Source organism: Aulonocara stuartgranti (genome assembly GCF_965226115.1).
Source record: "Aulonocara stuartgranti genome assembly, chromosome: 5".
NCBI lineage: Eukaryota > Metazoa > Chordata > Actinopteri > Cichliformes > Cichlidae > Aulonocara > Aulonocara stuartgranti.
Genome location: NC_138943.1, coordinates 32,877,252 through 32,900,000, shown reverse-complemented (window position 1 = coordinate 32,900,000; position 22,749 = coordinate 32,877,252). Strand labels below are relative to the sequence as shown.

Below are 22,749 nucleotides of genomic sequence, written 5' to 3'. Positions count from 1 at the left end.
CTGCTTGTTTTCCTCCACTTTACCTTAGGGCTGCTCGATTATGGCAAAAATGATAATCACGATTATTTTCACTGAAATTGAGATCACGATTATTTGACGATATTTATTTAACCCTTTAAGACCTACTATAGAACCAAGTCCACCAGAGCTTATATTATTTTTTTTACATGCTGTAGTGCCATTTGTGGGAGCATTTCAAGTTGCTATACAACTGTTATAGCCCATATTTTACTAATATGTATGCATTAAGTCCATAGTAACTACATTAATTGCAAAAAAGTGCAATAAACTACAAAAAAAATTGAAAATCGCTTTTGTTTTGTTTACATACATTTCTACTTGGAGAAATTTAAGAGGTTTATCCCTCAAAACTTTAAATACAATAAAGTTGCAAAAAATAGTTTACAACAACAGGAAATTTATTTTGAGTGTCTTCATAGTTTTATTTTGGAGATACAGCAATTTTTATATATTGCAGGAAAAACAAAAAACAATCCTATGATGCAAATTTGCAAAGAAAACAGCAGGTGCATCATTTCACTGTGGGAAGTGTTACGAACAGCTGATAGGAACGGCAAAGCGTGTTTCTGGAATATTATGTTTTTGTTCCTGCAAGCGCTTTTTATGCAATTTTTGCAAAGCTATATGTGGAACGAAACCGTGACCGAGGACAAGCTGATGGCATAAGATGTAAGTACAACTCCTCCGGTTTCATATGCAAAACAAATTATTGCGCTAGCTTACACGGTTCAGGTTCTACAGGGATTTAAAAATAGTTACCCAAAACGGAGCGTGCTGCTCTGACCGGCTTTAAAGGGTTAACAATGACTTTAAAAAAATAATATAAAATAGTGTGCAACACCACTGAAGTTTTTTTTTAAACTCTCTTTTCAACCAACGGCAGTCACTCTCCAAATAACTTCTGCTTAGCTTTCCGAGCTTCCCTCGGGTCCTCTTAATCAGCGGTCTCCAACCTTTTTTGCGCCACGGACCAGTTTATGCCCGACAATATTTTCACGGACCGGCCTTTAAGGTGTCGCGGATAAATGAGGGAGGGGCTAATAATCGGCTCAGTCATTTTTAATGATCGTTGAAAGCCCAGATCGTAATCATGATTAAAATTCGATTAATTGAGCAGCCCTACTTTACCTTGTTGCAGAGTTAGCTGAAACCAAAAACACAACTGAGTGGAAGTTTGGGTTTGTGTCAAATATTTGCTCCATAATTAATGGATCGCTCTGTAAAAGCATCTGTTTGCTATATTAACTTAAAAGGGGATGACATGTCAACACTATATCACAGATGTTGGTGTTTCTTGTTAAGGGACATCTCAGCATGCAGACTGAAGGAGCTGGGGTTCAAACCACCAACCTTGTTCAAACATGTTTTATTTATTTCCCATTGAGTCACCGTCCTCTGCAAGTGTTCTTCAGGTTTTAGATCTGCCCCAAAGCTACATCACATAACTGTAGGACCAATGATTATAGTAAGACTTGGAATTAGGTTTGAATGATACCAGAGAAGAAATCATGTGCAAGGATAGGCCCTGTCTAATTAAAAAATACTTTTGAAGAGCCCTTTTGAATATGCACTTGAAATGCACAGATCTTCACCTAATATCTTCAACATCTGTGACAAATTCCAATCTTATGCCTGCTGTGACAGATGACCAGAGAGTTGGAATAATAATCTTATGTTTCCAACCCTGCAAAAATTTTTTACGTTTTTTAACCCAGGTTTCCGTAAATATTGATATTTAATGTGTGGTTAAAAGCATGTGGAAAAAAATCCTTCATTTTAAAATGCTACACTGTACTGTATTTTTAGACTTTTTTTCTATGTTGCTTGCAGGAGGGGACTGTTTGTGTTTACTGGTAAGTTACTCGTCCTCCATTCTGCTCCTAGTTGTGTAATGGCAATCCTGGAGTTAGTGTTTAACTGAGGATCTCCTTCATTCAGATTGTTTTCACTGGAAACCCACAATTTTCTTTCACAAAAATGTGTCACCTGACAAATCCTTCAACATTCTGCTTTGTCAATCAGAGCAAGGTAGACGGTGGAAGGAGAGGAAGGGCAAGGTGCTGAAAAAGATATAGAATGGCTATACGTGGTAGAGCAACTCACGCACAGCTTTATCTTGTTCACAGAGGGCAAGCACATGGATTCTTCCCCCAAAGAAAGTAAGTGAAAACCTGCCATAGAAACAACACTGCACGCTAGCAGCACCCGTGTTCTGGAGTAACACTTTGTCCAGAGAAAGCTGCATGGACTCATTAACATCTTTTGCTTCTCTTTGCTGTAAGGCATCGCAGAGCAGCCTGAGAAAATAAGTGTGCCGTGTGCAGTTTTCTGACAACATCTTATAGGATTTCAGCTTCCTGAAATTTGCATTTTATTCCCTTTTGCTGTTTGTCCAGGCTGCTTAAGAAACATGGGAGGGTGGAGTTGCTTGGTGCGGCTTAAAGAGTGGTGAAATAGCCACAATCCAAGGGCCTACTCATTAAAGGTCTCCGAATTCATCAAATTTGCCCGGTGGACATTTAGCGCATTGCCAAATTCTGCAGAGTAATCTACTTTTAACACACAGTCTGACTTGTAACAATAACATCAAAAGGCGGGAGTGAAATTGCAAAAGCACAGTGTCAGAAGACGGTTTACAGACCGCTCTTCGAGCATGCAAGGTGAGAAAGAGTTCACGTGTTCTGTCAGTAATTACGGCATGAAGCATTGCATGAAAATGGGAATATTATACCAATTAGAATTTCTGCAACAAACATAAACAGCTTAACCAAATGACAATGATACACAGAGGGAAAGAAAAAACGAATTATATTATTGCTTGCATACGAACATAATTGAGTATGAAGCAATACGACTGCATCATATTCATGCACAATAAAAGGATATAATGCATCTTATTGTACATTATCCAAAATAAATAAATAAATAAAAGTGCAGACGATTCTGTGAACTAACAACAGACAGATTTATCAGCGAACAGTGGCGGATTATAGCCGCTAATGGGTTCAGACTTGACTTCGTCATGCTCCATTAAGACTATAGATTACATGCATGCAAACAAAGTTGCTTTGTTAGAGCTATCTGTCTGTACAGGATTTGTTCTTCAAAGCAGTGAAGGTTGAATATGATCTGCAGTGGTGTTCTGAATATTATTTTTCATTCAGAACAATTGTTGGAACGGACGCAGGAGGAAAACACCTCTTTTAAATCTCTGTGTTGTCCTGAATATCATTGAGATGCAGACAGAGACAAACCGTTGGAGACAAATTCCCATTCAACATTTATGGTCCTTGAGAGTATAATGAAATTCTTATCTTTCTAAACATGCATAGATCTCACTAAGCTCTCACCAGAAATAAGAGTCCTTTGGCCAGCTGTACATTTGAGATAGATCTACGGCACTGCATCCAGATCAGCGTGTGAGGAAAACCTAACAGCAAAGCTTCACTTGGACTTGTTAGTAAACTAAAGCCTCTCATTTCTTTTTATTAATTTAGATAATTTGACAGTACAAACGACTCAGAATAAGAAACAACAATTATAGTCCCACATTTAAAAGTCACGTTGCTGCCTGTTAAGTTTGATGAACTGCTTGTAAACAAACTGACGACACGTCTTCAGGCCATCGAGAATTTTGACATCAGCAATAATGAGTGATGGAAGTATGATTACAATGACCATAAAAATGACAAACAAGGCTGTGGCTTCATCTGTCCATATTAAGATAAGCTTGAGTGAGAAGTGAGAGGCTTAGGGGAGGCATTCAGTGGGATGCTGATTTGAATATGATTAATGGAGGGCCAGGTCTTCAAATCCCATCCAGCTCCTGCAGTCAGCCTCTCCCTGATAGGCTACCACTCAAAGTTGCTTCTGCTATCACGGCTCAAACTCGCCGTCTGTTTGTGCCCAGAGCTCAGGAGGGGGAGACGTCTGGGTGCCGTCTAAGCCTAGATCACAACAGAAAGGGTTACAGGCGGTCTGCCTGGCCAACTGGACTGGAATTCAGCATCACGACATCTCAGCCAATAAGAGATCATTTTGATCTAAAACATTCTGCTGTTTTTGGAAGGCTTTAATTGTTTTACAGAGAAAACAAAAACAAAACAACACGATAAGAACAGGAGATGTTGCCTAAAAGCATAAAATTATATTGGAAGTATGAGCGGAATTAAGACCACCAAACACCAATCACATCACATAGCAAGGAGAGAAAAACACTCTGAATTATACCAGTTCTTTATTCCGACACACGGAGAATACACTATAGTCATGCGGTCTTAAATGTGAACCAAATGGTAGGTGGTCAGGAAGTATTCCAGTAATGTCTCCTGATGGGTTTTTAAGGAAAAACATACTGAACCTCATGTGTCCATGTCCATTTTAATATCACATCACAATCACCAGATTGTTTTTTTCTGGAAAATCCCTCTAAACTCTTTCTTCTCTGGTGTAAAAAGAAGAGTCTTTTGGTTATTGATTGTTTTGGGGGGTTTTTTTTACACACACACAAATGGAAGGAGTAAAACTAATGGTTACATGATATTCACAGTACTATCTCCACTATCTGTCAATGAAAACTAAAGATATTTAGTCTAGGTTTCAACCATGATATTTTGGGTTCTCTGTGTTTGCTAATTCTTAGATATTTCAACTATTTTGATGTTGTAGATAGTCTCTGTTTCTGGCTACAGGTGTTATTCTAGTCCATCACAAGTTTATTGGAAAAGGCTAAATTGATACCACAGATGGAGATGCAGCCGCTCTCACTTTCACTATATGTTGTTGTTCTGCTGGCATGTTTGTTTCAGCTTTTTTGTTGCACTTTCCATGCTGGTTGGTCACACCACCATGATTAAAATGAAAAACTGAGCAAAAGGAAAAACCTTGGACTGAAATACTCAGAATAAAACAAAACATGGGATTGTACTGTGTCTAGAGCCACATTTGTATGGTAACTTGCATGAAGATGTATAAACACAAAACTTATAGCAACTTTAAACCCCAAACTATCCATAAGAAGTTAAGTTATATTGATAAATTTACAGCATTGCACATTTGCCAAGAAGACCTCGAACTACAATACACTGCTCCAAAAACTTAAACCAACACTTCAAATTTCAATGTGAAAAATCATGCATGGGTAATATGTTAGGAACAAAAGAATGCATCATTGTTTGATGGAAATTATACTCCAAGAATCTAAGTGAAAAATGGTGCAGCAGGCTAGTCCATTTCAGTGAAATTTCAGTACAGCAACTCAAAATGACACACAGTGGTCCCCCCTGATTGTATTCATGCCTGACAACATTGGGCTATGCTCCTAATGAGACAATGGATGGTGTCCTGCATGGTGTCCTGGGGAATTTCCTCCCAGATCTGGATCAGGTCATCGCTAAGCTCCTGTACAGTCTGAGGTGCAACATGGTGGCATCGGATACACTGAAACATAATGTCCTAGAGGAGTTCTATTGGATTGGTGAGGTGAGTGTGGGGGCCAGTCAGTGATATCAAGTCCTTCATCCTTCCTTCATCAAGCTGCCTGCATCGTCATACGAGGCTGGGCATCGTCATGCACCAGGAAGAACCCAGGACCCACAGCATCAGAGTAGGGTCTGACACTGGGTTCAAGGATTTCATCCTGATAACTAATGGCAGTCAGGGTGCTGTTGTCTAGATGTAGAGGTTTGTGCAGCCTTCCACAGTTTCTCCAAATCCTTTTACATCTGTCACATGTGCTCAGAGTGAAACTGCTCTAATCTGTGAAAAGCACAAGACAGCCAGTGGTGGTCTTGCCAATTCTGATATTTTACGGCAAATGCCAGTCAGGGTCCAGGGTGGGCCCATTGAAGGACGTCAGGCCCTCAGCCTGAGGGTTGTCTCATTCTTGCCGCTCTAGTGCACTTCATTTTTTTCAGCCGTGTATTAAATCTATGGGAAATCTCTAACAGCCCATTCAGTCAACAGAGTTTTTGAATGATGATATCAGTATGGTTGATGTTACACTGCAGTTACTACAGCCGGCAAAGCAGCCAAATGATCATTTTTCTTCGACAAATGTTTGGTTGATTGCTCCTGATTTCACATTTTGAATAATTTCTTGGAATTGAACCATAATAGTCTATTTGATAACAGTGAGGGGAAAGCATCAGTATCTAGAAATTACACGACCAGGAGCTACCAGATTTACGGGACCTCGGAGCAATTCTAAATGAAGATTTGAGACTTTTGAGATAATGTGAAACTATATTGTGGTCTCTCCTGGAAGCATGCATAAAGCGAGGCACATTGAAAACACTGGGATGATCAACTTCATCGGCTTGGCTTTCTAACATGTTTGGTAGATTTATTTTTAATCTCAATATGCTGTACTGATCGCAGTTTACGGAAATGTGGTCACATCGTGGGAGAGCTTACCCAGTTCAACAATTTCTCATTTGATATCATCCCATCTCGTGCCATCTGGCATATAAAGTTCAGCATGTGCATATTCAAATCTGAAGTGGACTTCTGCAATCTCATCTGTGCTTTCTATATTTCCTTAACAGATATACTCTCTTGAGGAAATACAGAATATATCAATATATCAGAATTTGTTTTGTCCAAACTAGAAGAACAAGATGACCTACAATCGATGCATACGCAAAAGTACTCTACAGAAGTTTCATATATGACAGATGTACGCTGCTGAGTGACTTTATTGGTTTAGCACTGGACAAACTTCAGACTGTGAGCAGCACAAGCACAAAACAAAGAAACAATTTGCTACAGTATGACAGGTAGCATTATTAGCATTGCAACCTCTGCCAATTCCAGTGCTCAGATGAAAAGGATTTCACCAGACTAAATACAAATGCATTCAACTGAAACCAGCATATGTTGTCCTCAGTCTGCAAGTTTAAGACTGCAAATACGAACCAATTTAGAACACGTAGCTGAGCAAACACGACTGTCAGTATAATAAGCAGCTTTTACTGTCTCTGCAGGTTGATAAGACGAGCCAGTGTCAATCAGGAAATATTTTATAATCATGAACTACTTCTGTCCTCTTAACTTCCAAGCTTCCTCAAACCTTTGTAAGTAGAGAATCACATTCACAGCAACAGGAATCCAATAATATTATAAATAAATCATTTGTTGTAGACAAGCTTGTGGGAGCAAGCTGCAATCCTTTGAGCAACCTTTAGAGGCCATTTATTTAAGCACATGTAAAATATTTGCATTTGTTCTCACTTTTTTAATATTTTGAATTTTGGCTGAATCCTGGAAACCTGAAATCCTGTTTTTCAAAATTCTACAGATAAAAAAATATAAAAATATAAAATATATTAAAAAAATATGGAGAAAATATGTAGATAATTTTTGTCAAGGTAACAAATACATTTGTCTTTGGTGGGATTAAACTTGAAAGTTCATGTTTGTCTCCTTTTTTGCTTTTACTGTTTTTAGTCCTTTTTATATTTTTCTTATACTCAATATGCAGTGTTGGGTAAGTTTCTTTAAAAAAGTAATTAATTACTAATTACTAATTACTTAGTCAATATTGTATTTAAAATGCTTATCTAATTACTGTGTCAGAAAAGTAACTTAATTACTCAATAAGTAATTTAAGTAAATACTTTTTAAAATCCCTATAAAGCTTGAATGGACAAACAATAGAAATTAAACTCGTTAAATAATAAATACATTTTTTTAAAGATGGAGACTCTACAGTACGCAGCGGTAGCATCTCTTCCACAATGTGGCCTGCAATCATTTTTTAAGCTCACCTTCAGATGCTTTCTGTGCTGCTGACGTAAAATCACGTTTTGCCTGCTTAGCAGGAGTTGCCACGGTGTTCTCCATGGATGATGAACAAGAATCACTCAGAAGTGTTCGTCTATGCTCTCGTGTCAAGCGCTTCAGTAGATTACTCGTGCTATTAACAGCAGCCGATAGTTTCTTCTCCCCAGGACATAGTTTACATATTACTGTAATGTTCTTCTCTGCTTGTTTCAGAAAAGTGAAGAGACGGGAATATGTCCATTTCAAAAAACAGCCGACATCTTCCGCTTTAGAATACGACTATGCAGCAAACTGGCGTGAAATGACGTGCACCTGGCGGGCAGAGTTTACTTCTACGTTTAGAAGACAAATTATTGAAATTAAATAATGATATTCAGCGAGTTTAATTATTTTACAATGTAACGCAAGTACATTGTAAGTAACTATAATTAAAATACCTAAAAATGAACAGTATTTAGTTACTCTACTTTTTCAGTGGAAAAGTAATTTAATTACATTAACGCTTTACTTAGTAACGCATTACACCCAACACTGTCAATATGAATCTTAAATCTTGTCCGTTTTATATTTTATCTAAACCATGTGTCCTGTGGTTAAAAGGTACAACAGGAACACGCTTGTCATTCTAATGCCTTACGTTGAAGCAGGTGTAACTATGAACAACACTTTTTATTAGAGTTCATTAGAATTTGCCAGTGGATCTTTTCATCATAACTGCTATGTCCACGTGTGCTTTTGTCATGACATGTGAGGGTATTCACTGATAAACCTTGATAGTACCACCAGAAGACCAAGGACACAACACAGTAAAGTGTTCCTTTAAGGAAGCACAGGCTTACCTAAACACAATCAGCATGGCAGCTGCTGAGTCTCACCTTCTAGTTCATGCCACTTTAAAGACATCAAAGGTGATGTCAGCAGAGAGCATGTCATCCCTATCAAGCCTTACATGCATTAAGGTCAACTTTGACAAAGTCAACATCCTTCAGCTACTCAACTGCTCCAACCCCCCCAACAAGAGCTGACTGAGACTTTCTGCCTCTGCTCAGTTTGCTCCCACCGCACTACACCAAGCAAATAAATTTATGAAATGAGACAGCAGTTATGGAATAACACGCAGTAAAGATGGGGTTTTCAGTGTCAAGGATGTTTATTAAATGCATAAAAAGATGCATAGCTGTCTTCAATGTGAGACTCTTGTACAGATGACACTTGTTTTTATAACGTGACATTTTCATTACGCTCTTACTGAGTGCAGTGCATGTTTCTATCATGAATTCAAATTTGCTGTCTTTTCACACATTATTCCTGCGTCAGAGTACACACTGCACCATGTGGCTGAGGTCAAAAAATGTTCTGACCCGGTGTATTTTGATTCACTTCACCATCTGCCTGGTCTAATCTACAAGGTCATTTAAATCCCTATTCTCGCTTGACCTCAGATCAAATTGTAATAATCACTCAGGCTTGGCATATAATGCTAAAAAATATGAAGCTGTGTCACAAAGGCAAAAAAACCCGTCACTTTCATAACTGTTTGTTTTAAGAGTTTCTCTCATTCACAGAAATCTCCAACTTTGCACTAATGCCACAGTGATGCACGTCAAAAACAAACCTTTCACTTGCTAACTCAATTTAATTTAAAGTGTTATATTACACAAACCTTTTTTTCAGATGCATGTATGTGTCTACACACTGTAAACTCAAATGCTCACTTGACTCATTTATTTAAATTGGCTTTTAACTAGATTTGTGCTGTTTGATTGTGCTGTTTTATGTTCATCTGTTTTATATTGTTGTGAATCACTTTGTGGTTTTTATCCTGTGAAAAGTGCTATGTAAATCAATAAAGTACTTAAATGAAATAATGTAAAGTTAATTTTTTAAAACAGCCCTACTAATTAAAAAAGCTTAAGTTTATCTATCATTTTCTTTCATTTAAGTTAGTTTAACTTATCATGTTTGATCAACTTTAGCTATTTTTGCATATTAAGTATCTGCGACTATAATAATACTAATATTATTTTGTTTTACTAATTTATCTAAATTAAATGGCAGACGTTTGATTCCTGGGGTCAATTTGACATCAAACATAAACAATATTAGTCTTTAGTCTCATATAACAGCTGGATTGATTTCGATTCTGAGAGAAGACAATGGAGTAAAACTAACTAACAACTAATATGAACCAGCTTTCTGATGAAGATGATTATGATTATGAACTGAAGAGGAGATTTTTCATTAAATCATCCTGTGAATTAGTGGATAGGTTTACAATCACCCTCTCTCATTAATTCAGGACGAGTCTATTGAACCAGATCAGAGATGTTGCAGCGACCCCAAGAATGTTTTAGGGCTTACAGTCCTGGAATGTATGCGGTGAGTTTTACATAAGCAAAACAACACTATACAAGAACAGGCACAATGTACAGTAAGTGCACACTGACAATTAAACCTATGAAATGCAATGTATTCAAAAATAGGAGAGCGTATGGTAAACAGCCAAAAGCTGAACAATGTTAAATTAGCAAATTAATATTCAAACGCAACTAAAGCTTCACGGTATGACCACTGAGCAGCAGGAAACACAATAAAGCCAGTGCACTAACGCTGCACACAAAACTCCAGAAAGAGATATTTCTGTTCCTGAAGCAGAAAAAAGAGTGGTCAGGTTTCAGCTTATGAGGCTCATCACTTAGCTGACTGGCATCTGTTCTTTGGGATTTCTCAGTAAAACCAAAACTAATGAGGAAATTTGATCTTGTTAGCGCTGGCCACACTTATCACATGCGTTCTGCTAAAAGTCATTCCAGGTGGTGTGCAGACTGTAATATTAACTTAATGCGCCTTGGCTGTAGAAGTAGGCTGAATTTGTATTGAATTTTTTACCTAGAAGTTATTTATAAAAATGAATGGCTTTAATTACTGATTTTTCTAACGACTTCCCACCCTTTCCACCGTGCTGAGTTCTGAGCACTGCCAAAACATGTGTGTCCTGCACGCAATACTGCACCTAAACCCATATCGTGAAGGCACACAGGCGGTGCTGAAACACCATTATCTCTATGTGAGAAATGCGTTGGGAGAAGACGTTTATAAGACTGGGAACTGAAGGTTGCTGGAGGCAGTCCTAAGTGCTGCTATTTGGCGCTTGGTAGCTGTGATATACAGCGATAATAATTTTGACCACAAAAATGTAGCCTTTTATTTAAACAAATATGTCTGGAGTTTATTCAAAATTATATGGCCGTAGCTGAAAAATGAAACCATCAAAAAAAACTGCAACTCCTCTCTCTGCATCTGCTTCTGGGTCTTGTTCACAACACATTGGCGTACCCCACTGTGACACTTATGTTGAAGTGTGGGCCAATGACTTTACTAGTGTGGACTACCCTGATGACTCATTTCAGCATTTCTACATCTTTATGGACAAATAATATTCTGATAGACAGTCTCCATGCTCTTATTTTGAAAAAACAGTCGCTACTAACCAGCATCCTTTTCTGTGTGTCCCAGCTGGCTTGGCTGGCTGTCTGCTTGTTGCGGTTGTCTTTGATATCATTCAGCTGCTTCAGTCTGCTGGCTCCAACGTCTTAGCCTGCTGCTGCCAACAGCAGTCCTGGTTCTGTTTTGTGAGCTGGACAGTCACCGTGACCAGAACCCACAGCAGGTTCAGAACTGGTTCGTGTGCCACTACGCTGTACTCAACAAGGCTGCGGAGCAGAACAAAGACTACTTGCTGCAGTTGGAGTCCATCCACGATATCAAGACTGGTTCAGAGGCAGCTGATTAGAGCTCCACAATAACACGCACAAAAAGAAGACTATAAATCTGCAGGAAACACTGATGATAGCATACTTCAGTTCTGCTTTTTCCTCACCTAACTCGGCATCCTTCACCGAACTGCAATTTCCTTTCAGACTACAGTGTCTGTGTTTATCATTAAACTTCTACACAACATGTGTTTAATCTTACGCTTGATCAAAGCTCAGTGAGATCTGTGCTACACTGCATGTCACTAAAGTACGAGGAGCTCCACTGTGCCGCTCAGACGTGAAGTTGTGCTTCATTTTAATTAGTGCACCGAGAAGGTGTGATAAGCTACTTCAAACTACTACGTTCAAAGCCTCGAGAACTGATGGCTCCAAATTTGCTGATTGGTATTTAATCTTCAATTTATATAATTACTAACAACATATGTTGTCTCCTCTTGTAATAACTGTGAAGGAGGAAAAAACGCTGAGGTCAAACCGACAATCATCTCTATCTTGTATTGTTGATCAAAATAACGCATTAAGCACCTGTTAAATATGCATGTAAACAATCTGAGTAATAAATAATAAGCTCTCTGAAAACAAAGCAGCTGTCACCACTGTCTGGAATACAATTGAAATTCCAGAGCAAGCACAGGTGTGTCTCAGTGAATAGATTGTGAATAGCATCTCTTTTATATTTATGAAATTGGTTATGAGTAATCTCAGCCAAAATGTTCTTGGAAAAAAACAAGAGATGCAAAGTTCTTATATATTTTTTGATTCTGGAGCAGGAAAGCTATCAAAAGTATCCAATTTAGTCTGAACAAAATCATCTGAAGGAGCGACATGAATAAATCTGTGGTCACTTTATCCTCCCATTGCATTTTATAATCAATATCCAAACAGCAGCAGAGTGCTGTGCAACGCCTGATACGACACGCCTCTCAGCGTGGAGACTCTGTGGACCTGCCGAGTTCTCATCGCCGGGAATGTCCACTCACACAAAGTAATGAGATCATCCTGGGTGAAGTGATGCTGAAAATGAATCATCTCCTCGCTATCCCCAAACGGCACAGTGGGTACATTTCTCCTGAACCTTGCACTTTGAGGCCATCCATCCTCCACCACCACGGTGGGCTCCGGCTTCACTCATCAAAGACACAGCGCACCGTCATCCGACCTCACCGACGACAGCACCTGGCAGGGAGCTCACGCTTAATCCAATCACAGCCAAACAGGTCGAACCCAGCAAGCGCATACCTATAAGAGGTATTATGATCTTTCCATTTTGGGTGCTTATTCACTTGAGGATTAAATACAACCGCAAACTGTACAAGCCGAGGTGCAGTTTGGCCTGGTGAAGATCTATATTTGTTGATAAAGGTATGTCAGCCCTGTAGATACACAGTTATACCCCGGTATCTTCAGGACATGTTTTCTATTAAGAGAAAGTGGCTATTTCAGGTAACACAATTTTACTCAGAGACAAAAGTCTACGAACATTCCTGTGGGTTATGAAATCACAATGCGCAATGAGAGGTGGGGTTGAAGGATGGCCACGGACTTTATCCATTAGACCTCGCAGCCTAGTTTTTATGTTGCCCCGATATTAGGATAAAGCGCATTGATGAATTCCTGCTAGTGGAGGCTTTCTTTTTTCAGGGCACAAACATAAACAATAAGAAAAAAGGAGGTTGCAAGCTGGCCACGAAGATAAAGCTTAATCTATCACACCTCAGTAAGTGTCACAGAAAAAGAGTTTAAAGGTTTAGAATAATCACAGATGTCAGAAGCTATTTTTCACTGCACACAGGATATGAGTTGTCTTGGAAATATGTCTTGAGGAGCCACGCTGAGAGCAAAGCTGGGGCTGGGACTGCTGCCCGGGTAACTCAGGGGGGAAATGGAGCAGGTCACAGGGCCAGGTGAGTGACAGAGCCGCAGGAGACAAAAATCAACACAGCCAGGCTGCCGGGACAGACACCCAACAGCGAGCAAACAGGCCTTTGACCAGGTGACCTGCTGCAGATGGGAGAGGAGGGGGGAGTGTATACCAAATGTTCTAAAAGCTGAGACCTCTATTTGTGACGTGCGACTCATCCCAGTCACGTCACGTGAATGAGCCCATCGTGCCTATTCGACATGCAAATTCTCCCATAAAAGACCAGGAAGAGCCACACGGCTGTCGAGGTGCCGGTTTATTGAAAGTGTAAGCGGCTCATCACATGATCAGTTCATTGCAAATCCATTTAGTGTGCAGTGCATTAATCACGCTGCAGGCTGCCAAGGTTCAACATTTATGCTACTCTGTAGATTACAAGAGAGGGGTGTTGGAAATTCTGCTTAATCGCAAGAAAGCTCTCATTAGGTTCTCTCTGCTTTCATTCATTTTTCCCAGTGCTCCGTGTGGTCTTACATACGTGCTCAAACAGGCATGATAGAGAAGCATGGGAGTGATAGAGCATGTGCAACACATCTGTAAAGAGGTTTTGGCTTCTCTCTGAAGCTAGGCTTTGCATTCACTGCGTTTAAAGGCGTATTACTGGACCATTTGTGGGGGAAAAAGCTTGCTGTACAGTAGATATAGATATCATTATGAGATTCTCAATCTTCCCATCAAACTCCCAGTGGGCTCTCTCAATTACATTCTTCTCGTAGAGCTGCGCTGAGTGGGGTTATGACATTATATTTGGCGCTAATGTAATGTTACCACTGCACAAGACTGCATTACCTAAAGGTTATATGAATTAACCCAGTTGCAAAAATAGCACGCAAATGCACACAGAGCAGCCACTCTGTGCATGCCACCCATATCTACCTCGACGCATGGTTACTTATTAGATTAATAGCTCTCCATCACGAGCGGTGCACAAAGAAAAGCTGATTGTCAAAAGCGATCACAATCATTTAGCGGTTGTCAAACTTGATCAGAAGCAGCATTATCCATTGAAGCATTGGCTGAGCGCTGAATACATGTATATTAATAAAAAAAAAAAGGGGTTTGGATTCATAGAACATCACACACATACACACACGTATAGTTCGTCAATATCAGATAAGGCTCCAGACATGATTTGATGGATGGAGGTGCCAGGAGGAAAATCATTTCTGCTAACTTATCCTAGCTGATGTGAATAAGAAGGAGCGATGGGAAGTTCACAGGATGCAACATAGCAGGTAGTGACACAGGATGCAATGTACTGTACTTTAGATATATACAGCACAAGGACAAGAGGACTGTCCTCCACTTTTGCAAGTGCACAGCAAAGTTGGATACTGGAAAACACTAACCAGCATGATTCTGCAGCCGACGCAACTGATAATAAAGTACCTCATTGTACCTTTAGGGGCACAGCGGCTTCTCAGTGGGACAGGAACTTCCAAGGGAAAAAGATTGTACTTCTAATAATATGTACTTTATACCCTTGTGGTTTGTACTTCACAGCAGCAGGTCTTGAACTTCTGGTGGTAATTTTGTATATCATTAAATGTTATAAAAAAACGTTGGAATTATCCTAAAAATTAAGTAACCATTCATTTATTTTATGTGTTTTTATTCAATTTAATTCAATTTTATTTATACAGCACCAAATCACAACAACAGTCACCTCAAGGCGCTTTATATTGTAAGGTAGACCCTACAGTAACACATACAGAGAAAAACCCAACAATCATATGAGTCCCTATGAGCAAGCACGATAGTGGGAAGGAAAAATTCCCTTTTAACAGGAAGAAACCTCCGACAGAATCAGGCTCAGGGAGGGGCGGGGCCATCTGCCGCGACCGGTGTTTGTTTATACAGTTGAAGCAGGCTAACTGTGTCAATGTCCACTTGAAACTCTATCTATCTCACATCTACACCTACAGCCTGCTTAGATTAACCACTTAACCAACATTTATGTTTTTGTGGGAAACAGAGAAAAATCCACCAGACACCAGGAGAACAAAGTCTATTAAAAAAAGGCACCAAAATCTTCTAGGTGACAAGGGTCAACCAGAAGACAAATATTATTTATTTATTTAAAAACCTATGAAAACAGCAAAAAAGGAGGGAAATTTATACTTTGTCTGTTTGTTTGTTTTTGTATTGCATGAATACAGACGTCTCCTGATACTCCACAGTTCAACTGTGCTTTTGCTGCTCGGGAACATTCTGCATATATACCATTTCGGTGCTTGAAAAGGTACACATAATTACCTTGAAGTCCACTAATTAGCTCTATGGGGGTGCATTTGTTTAGATGGTACCTGCAGGCACAGAAAATTACTTCTGCTAAATCCCCTTTTCTGAGAGTTAAAAAAAAAGTGTAGTGCTCGTGGCTGCAGTTAGGGTGGACTGTGAAGGGAAGTGACACCGCTGCTTAATGCAGTGGGCTTCTCAGTGCTCACATACATGGGGTAAAAAAGTAAAATATAATATCGAGCTGCTTTGAGGTGTTTGCTTCTGCATACATGACTAAAATCACATTCTGCATGGGTAACTATTAGCTGCATATATTGGGAGGAAAGCGCTGTAAAGGCGAGGGATAAAACACAGACTCCTATCACAGAAGTTTCCTATTACAGATAGTAAGATCCATACACTGCTCAATAATGTGTTCTTAGTCAGGATAAACTAGCACTTTATGCAAGTCAATGCTTCATCTGACCAACTGGCTGCCAATCTCACAAAAATCCTCACTTAGAAAACATGCATTTAAAGAAAAGAATTTTGTGTGGTCTAAAAAAACCACAAGCTTTAGGTTTCCCATTTCAATGATGAGCTGATATTCCACCTGAATATCATCTATTTAAGAGTTTGCAGTTTGCTATTCAACTGTCTGTGTGACGGGTTCATCTTTCATCTTACAGCCTTTCTATCGGCGCAGTGCAGCTTTCGCTCGACTTCAAGCAAAGTCTGTTTTTTGAAAACATGCACTGCCGTTAATGCGTTCGTGACACCAGCACAACAGAGGATTTGTTGGAGGAAACTGAGCTCGGCTCCCGCCTTCCTTCCGTGGTATTATCCTCAATCATCTTTCAGCCACACCACAGAGTCCGACTGAGAAGCCTGTTTGCAAATTTCCAAACTTCACTGGTGTTTGTGCAGATATTGAGTACGTGTTACTTTAAACTGTGAATAACATTTATTTTGTGAGCGCTTAGCTGTTCTCTTTTTATATTGCCTCGGTCACGCTGGGATGGCGTACATCTTCTGACTCAGATATCATTGTAAAACTCAAATCTGCATGGGCGAGCACTCATAGAGATGTCCGAAAAATGGCCATTTTCCATAAGAGACAAGATATTAAAGTGTGTGTGCAAAATCCTGATACAATTACTGATGAGTGCAGAGCCAGGCCTAAATGAATAATTGATTGTAAAAGCTATTGTCGTGGAAATCAACAACAGAAGCAGGAATTATTTATGACATTGTATTTAAGTTCGTAGATGCACCATATAGACTTTCCTGCACTTGGGCTATTTTTAGCGGGAGAGGATGCAAAAGAAAAAGATAAAAGTACCTCCCAGTGCTGTATAGTACAGCCATACAGTACATGGTAATTTCACTCGCTATCCTTCAAAGCAGTGAAAGTGAGGTCTCTGATTTATTCATAAGCCATGCTTCTTCTGCCAGGGAGCATTAGACAAAGGCAGATCACACAAAGGTAACAATTCTGCTGAGAAAAGCGAACTACAAATCAAAACAAATCAAACCAAGGTGAGAGCGGTTTACTGTGATGCTCCAGTAAAGCGCAGGCTAGCCAAGCACTGCAGCTTCTGGGCTCAACAGTTGGAAAGTAAAACTCTGGTATCGAGCAACTGAAGGCAGGACTGTTTGGACAGCTGTTGGTGGGGTTTCTTTCATTAATTCTAATGCTACAACACACAGTGCACCTCAGTGGCTTTAAGGCTTCTTGCAGGTTCATGTCAGGAATAATTCAACATGATTCCAGCTGCACAGGCTCCATCAAGCTTCTGTCAGTTTCTATCAGAGAGTGAAGGTCATCACTCTGTCCTGCTTACCTGGTCTCCTACAGCCCCCGCCACATGTCCTCCTCCTCTTCTCTCAATCCCTTCTGACTGCTGTGGTTGATGACCACAAACACTAAGCCTATTTCAGTCCCTGAACTGGTTAAGCAGTTAAGAAATTAGATGGATGGGTAAAAGGCTTCCTCAAAGTATCTCAAAAGTTGGACTTGAATATTACATATTTTAAATTTAGAACATCTTACTGTCTGCAAGAACTAAAATTAGCCATGTAAAAAAGAGAAAGAAAGAGCACACTGAATTTTAAACTATCTGATCTTCTGACCAACCAGTTCATTTCCCTTCTGCATTATTAAATGGCTTTCCCATTCACTGCTTGCTTCTGACGTTTTAATTCTAAGCTTTTAAACTGGTAGATTCCTTGAAATTGATTCATTAGATGCATGACCAGCACAATGTGCTCCTGATAGACACCAGCCAATCAATAATCACAATAATCAACTGACAACAATCAAATTAAAAAGCAACACTGCGTCAGGCATTTGTTTTCTTTTTATTAGCATTGTTATCTTGACCAAAAGGTTACTTTTAATGAAGAAAAATGACTTCTAATCCAGAGCTCGTGGCTTATACGCCCCACAGGTATGATCCATATTTGTCTGTGCACTCCTCCCTTCTATAGTAACGCAAATCAAACCAGCGTTGCTACAAACAACAAACTCAGGGAGACATGATGTGCATAAAGATATAGATTTTTCAACATATTAGCACATAGCACTGTTCATAAAAGAGTACAATCAATACATTAGCAGAGTCTACCGATTTATATTTAAGGTAACATTCCAATTTTAACTATCAATAAATAATGCTGCATATAGTTTCTATATTACTGATGAGTGTCAGGAGACATATAGATAACCTATAATTTAGTTCCACATATTTTAAAAAAACTGTGTAATTTAGAGATTTCAACATTATTGTTCATTGACTGTTGGGGTCATAATATATTATTATGACCACATCATAATATTCACGAGGGACACATATATCATTTTAATATTATAGTATTAAAAATACAGTGTTGTTATTAATGATGTGTTACATCATTATTAATTGTGATTGGTTTCAAACTTGTAAGGAGTTTAGTAGAACATGGCGGTAAACATTAGATTGACTGTTTTAAATTGTATTTAGCATGCATTTGCCACACTGACACATAAATTGTATCAAAAACATACTCTTTCATGAACGGAAGCCAACCTAAAAGCAATGTGTACATTTCTTCACTTCCTAACATGGATATTGATGACATTAACCTGCGAGCTAAGAGAGCAGTTAGCATTATAGAGATGCTCAAGCTAGCATTAGCATCTTTCACAATTATTATTGCTCCCCTCTACCTCTATTTTGGTCTCCACCAGCTACTGCAACTACCTACATGCTAAAAAGCGCTTTCATTTCATTAATGAAGCAGTTTTATCAGATATTTTTAAGGACAATGACTCAACAACAGCAGTGATATAGAGAATCCTTTCGCTAACTGTTAATTTGACCTGTTAAAATGTATGCTAGCAACATTCTGTAGAGCTGTAGGGAATGGAATGTTGGCTGATTATTTTTCTACAAGAAAAAGTGTTCATATTCCGCTTTGCTATTTTACAAATAGTAGATATAAAAATATTGATGAGGGCAGCTTTAAAATCATTATATTTAATAACCGCTGCCCTTGCCTGAGTGAATTTAAATGCCTGCGCTGTGCAGAAGCATTTACTATACAAGCAAGATCATAAATTTTATATTTACAAGGTGGTCACATAGTTACTTCACACTCAAAAAACAGTCGAGTTGTGGTTGTTTGAGAGTGTAGCTTCTCCTTTAGCAATAAGCCATTACCTTTAAGTGCGAAATTCAACAGTAAAACGCAACATAACCATGTCACAGTATGCACTGGCTGCCTGTCTGGCTTGTGGCCAAGGAAGCAGTTGACTTGGAGAACAGAAGCGACTGACAGATGCCTGAGCAGCAACATAGCATTCATCAAGGCATCTGCAGGCTCTGAATACCGAAGCGGCCTCTGCTTGCATCCACCTGCAGCTATTAAGACTGCCAAATCCCAGGCACGAGAGGAGCTGAAGCAGTATTCCAGTATCACAGACCTGACCCTGCTAGACAACAGTCAGCTCTGGGTGTTAAACCACCTCATCCGCTCCATACATCACTGTTATCTCTATCACCCCTGTGAAGATTAGCCTTCAGCCAGCACTGCCTACCTCTTCATACTGCTGCTGTTGAGCAAAAACCCAGAGAGCCCAGACAACATGAGGTGATAACCCCCCAAAAACAAGGTTTATACTTTGAAATGTGAGGAAGCGCCACAGTGTGTACAAGATACTTGCCTTTCCTTTCTCCTCCACTTAAGTGCAGTGTGCAACGATCTCTAATCAGTCTTCATGTAAAATCGCATTATTAAAACCGGTATTTTCACATTATTTATTACTGTGTTCATGCCTTTTGAGTAAATTAATGGGAGGTTAAAAGATTCATTATCATGTTTGGATTTCCCACAACAACAGAAAAACATACCTCGAGCTGCCTAGACCCTAAATTGCATACATTTATATTTTTGCAGTACTGAACTTTATGTCCAGTTCCCAAAAAGTTGATTCTGTTCAGCTGGACGTAGCCTTTTCAGTGGGAGAAACATTTCGTCACTAATCAAAGTGACTTCTTCAGTCGAGACCGATGATGAACAGAATAGACTTTTTGGGATTTTCTTACCTGGATGATGGAGCGTGCATCTAGACAGTTGTATTTCATGCAGACTACACCTCTGTACTCAGGGCAAAATAATTTTGTTTTTTTATGTACTGCAGTGTCGCCTCAGTGTTTTGGATGAGGGCAGCCTGGTGGCCAAACCGTGCCTGCCTCTGTCATTATGTGGTGATGAGTACATGAAGGGGCCATATGTATTCTCCTGATGACCCTCCTGAGAGTAATCGGTAGGGCTACATGAACGTGGCAGGTTTATTAAGTCAGTGCTAAGAAATTAAGCTGCAAAGTGGCTTATTAATCATCATTTTCACTGGACTAAGTGACAGAGGAGTGTGATCACTGAATACAATTTGGGAGGGCTGCATCTGAATGAAAATGGCTAATGGCATTTTTATTATGCTTTAGTGCCCTTCCTGGGGAGGAGAGGGGTGAATAAGTGTGCGTATGAGTGTGTGTGTTTGTTTTTTTCTTGGGGAGGGGGGGTTTCCTACATCCTTGTATGACAGCACAAATGCCAGCATTAATGGCTTTAGACGTCTAAAGACAGAGGTGAGGTAAATTTTGGTTACAGCTCTTCCAAACTGAGGGAACTGCAGGAGGAGCGCATACTGACTGTAGGTGCGCACCATTATTTCACGGTAAGTGTAGGCTTTGGGAGCATTCATTAACAAGTTGTTTGCAAAAAAAACTCATTTTCAAGCATTACTTCCGCTACTACAGTTGGGCTCTATTCAGTCGCTTTCAGTGAGAAAAGCGGTATTTCTCGGAGAAAGCCCCGGTTTCCAGTCTGACACCTCGCTGGCAGGTGCATTTTGCGCTCGAACCTGGTGATCTAAATAGTTGGAATTTGCAAAGCGCGTTTTGCTTCTGTCTCTGCCACCAATCCTGCATGCATGCATCCACTGCTCGTGAGCATCTTGGTGCCCACGAGGAGCGGGGAACCTGCCTCCTTCACACGGCGTTCTGCTGAAACCGCTCTCATTTTAACAGTGAGCTGCACCCGCACTGGAATGCGCAGAGATCCACGGAACACACTGTTAACTGTTAACTTTCCTTACAAAAAATATTTAAAGAGGATATAGCAAAGCACACCTTCTCCTCACCTACCGTTACACGGTAACTGCGCAAACGCACGGTAAAGGAAAGGCAGAGGATTTAGTCAACGTGCAGGCGGGATACACAGGGAACAGCACAAAGATCGCACACTGCTGAGTGGCATAATAACTTTGACAGATCCCTTACCTGTTCAGGAGCGGAGACACGAGCGTGAGCAGAGGAGAGAGGACAGAGAGGGCATCGGGCAGAGCGCCGAGCCACACAGCCTGCACTGTGGATGAAAGAACTGCCAGACGTCCCAGCAGTGAACTCCAAAGTGTGTCTGTCTTTTTACCACGCCAATAACGGACAGTGAGATTCAGACCACTCCCCCGTTGTATCAAATTATTTCCAACTGTTTCCTTCTGATCACAAGCATCTCATTTAGGAGCAGGTCTAACAAAACGACAGCGTGCTTCTGTTCTGCAGTGTGCAGTGCCCTTAACAACAACGGGAAAGTGAATCAGAGGAAATGTGCAAGTTAGCTATGTGATATTATCGCATGCCTGGCTCTGTCAACACGTGGATCACGCGGGTGATTATCAGTCATTATCATTATTATTCCATCTATTTTCTTAGTTAAAACCAACCATAATAACAATAATATGCATATTTAGGCTGCCGAAACAAACGATACATATCCTCACCTTGTGAACCTATTTAAACATCCAGCAGTTACCAAGCAACGCTGGCATTTTTTATTATTTATTTATTTATTTATGTATTTATTTGAGGTCATGTTTCTGGTCAGCAGGTGAACTTAAATCCAGTACTGCTTTTCCTTTAGGCAGTGTCAGCAGGGCAATGTGGCCTCCTCCCTTCAATGATCCAGAGCAGAGCAGATCACACAGTAAACTTCAAGTTTGTATCAGTTTGTATCAGTTTGTATCAGTTTGTATCAGGTCTCTGAGCTTTTGGTAAGTGGGTGAGAGGGTCTTCACTTTAAAAAAAAAATGGCACACAATCCTCCCACAATGGGACATGTTTACGTCACACCTGCTTGGGATGCAGAGGTGCCACGCTGACCCACTGGATGGTTTTGGGAACTGTGACTGTATTGTCGTTTTTAGCTTCTTCTTATTGGCAAATCAAACACCCATGGCCTATCATAAATAATTAATAGACTACGCTTTTGTTTTGTTTGTTTGTTTGTTTTTTAGTGTTCAGTTCATTAACAGGAAAGTTGCAATTTGTTTTTACTCACTTTTAGTTCTATTTTGTTTTATTTTGTTATTGTTTTTTTTCATTTACATGACAATTTTTAGTCTTTTATATTTAATTTGGAGTTTTTTTTAAAAAAGGGTAACCAAAAAAATCTGATTTTTTTTTTTTTTTTAAAGAGTATAGACAACAT

General features: G+C 39.7%; 1 protein-coding gene across 1 annotated transcript in view; it reads right to left on the bottom strand.

The window, feature by feature from the left end:
• Nucleotides 1–21,617, bottom strand: part of cntn6 (contactin 6) — a 135,207-nt gene extending 113,590 nt beyond the window's left edge. The window contains exon 1 of the mRNA XM_082532728.1: nucleotides 21,543–21,617. The gene's annotated coding sequence lies outside the window, so the exon portion shown is untranslated. The remainder of the gene's footprint in view (nucleotides 1–21,542) is intronic.
• Nucleotides 21,618–22,749: the final 1,132 nt, after the last annotated feature.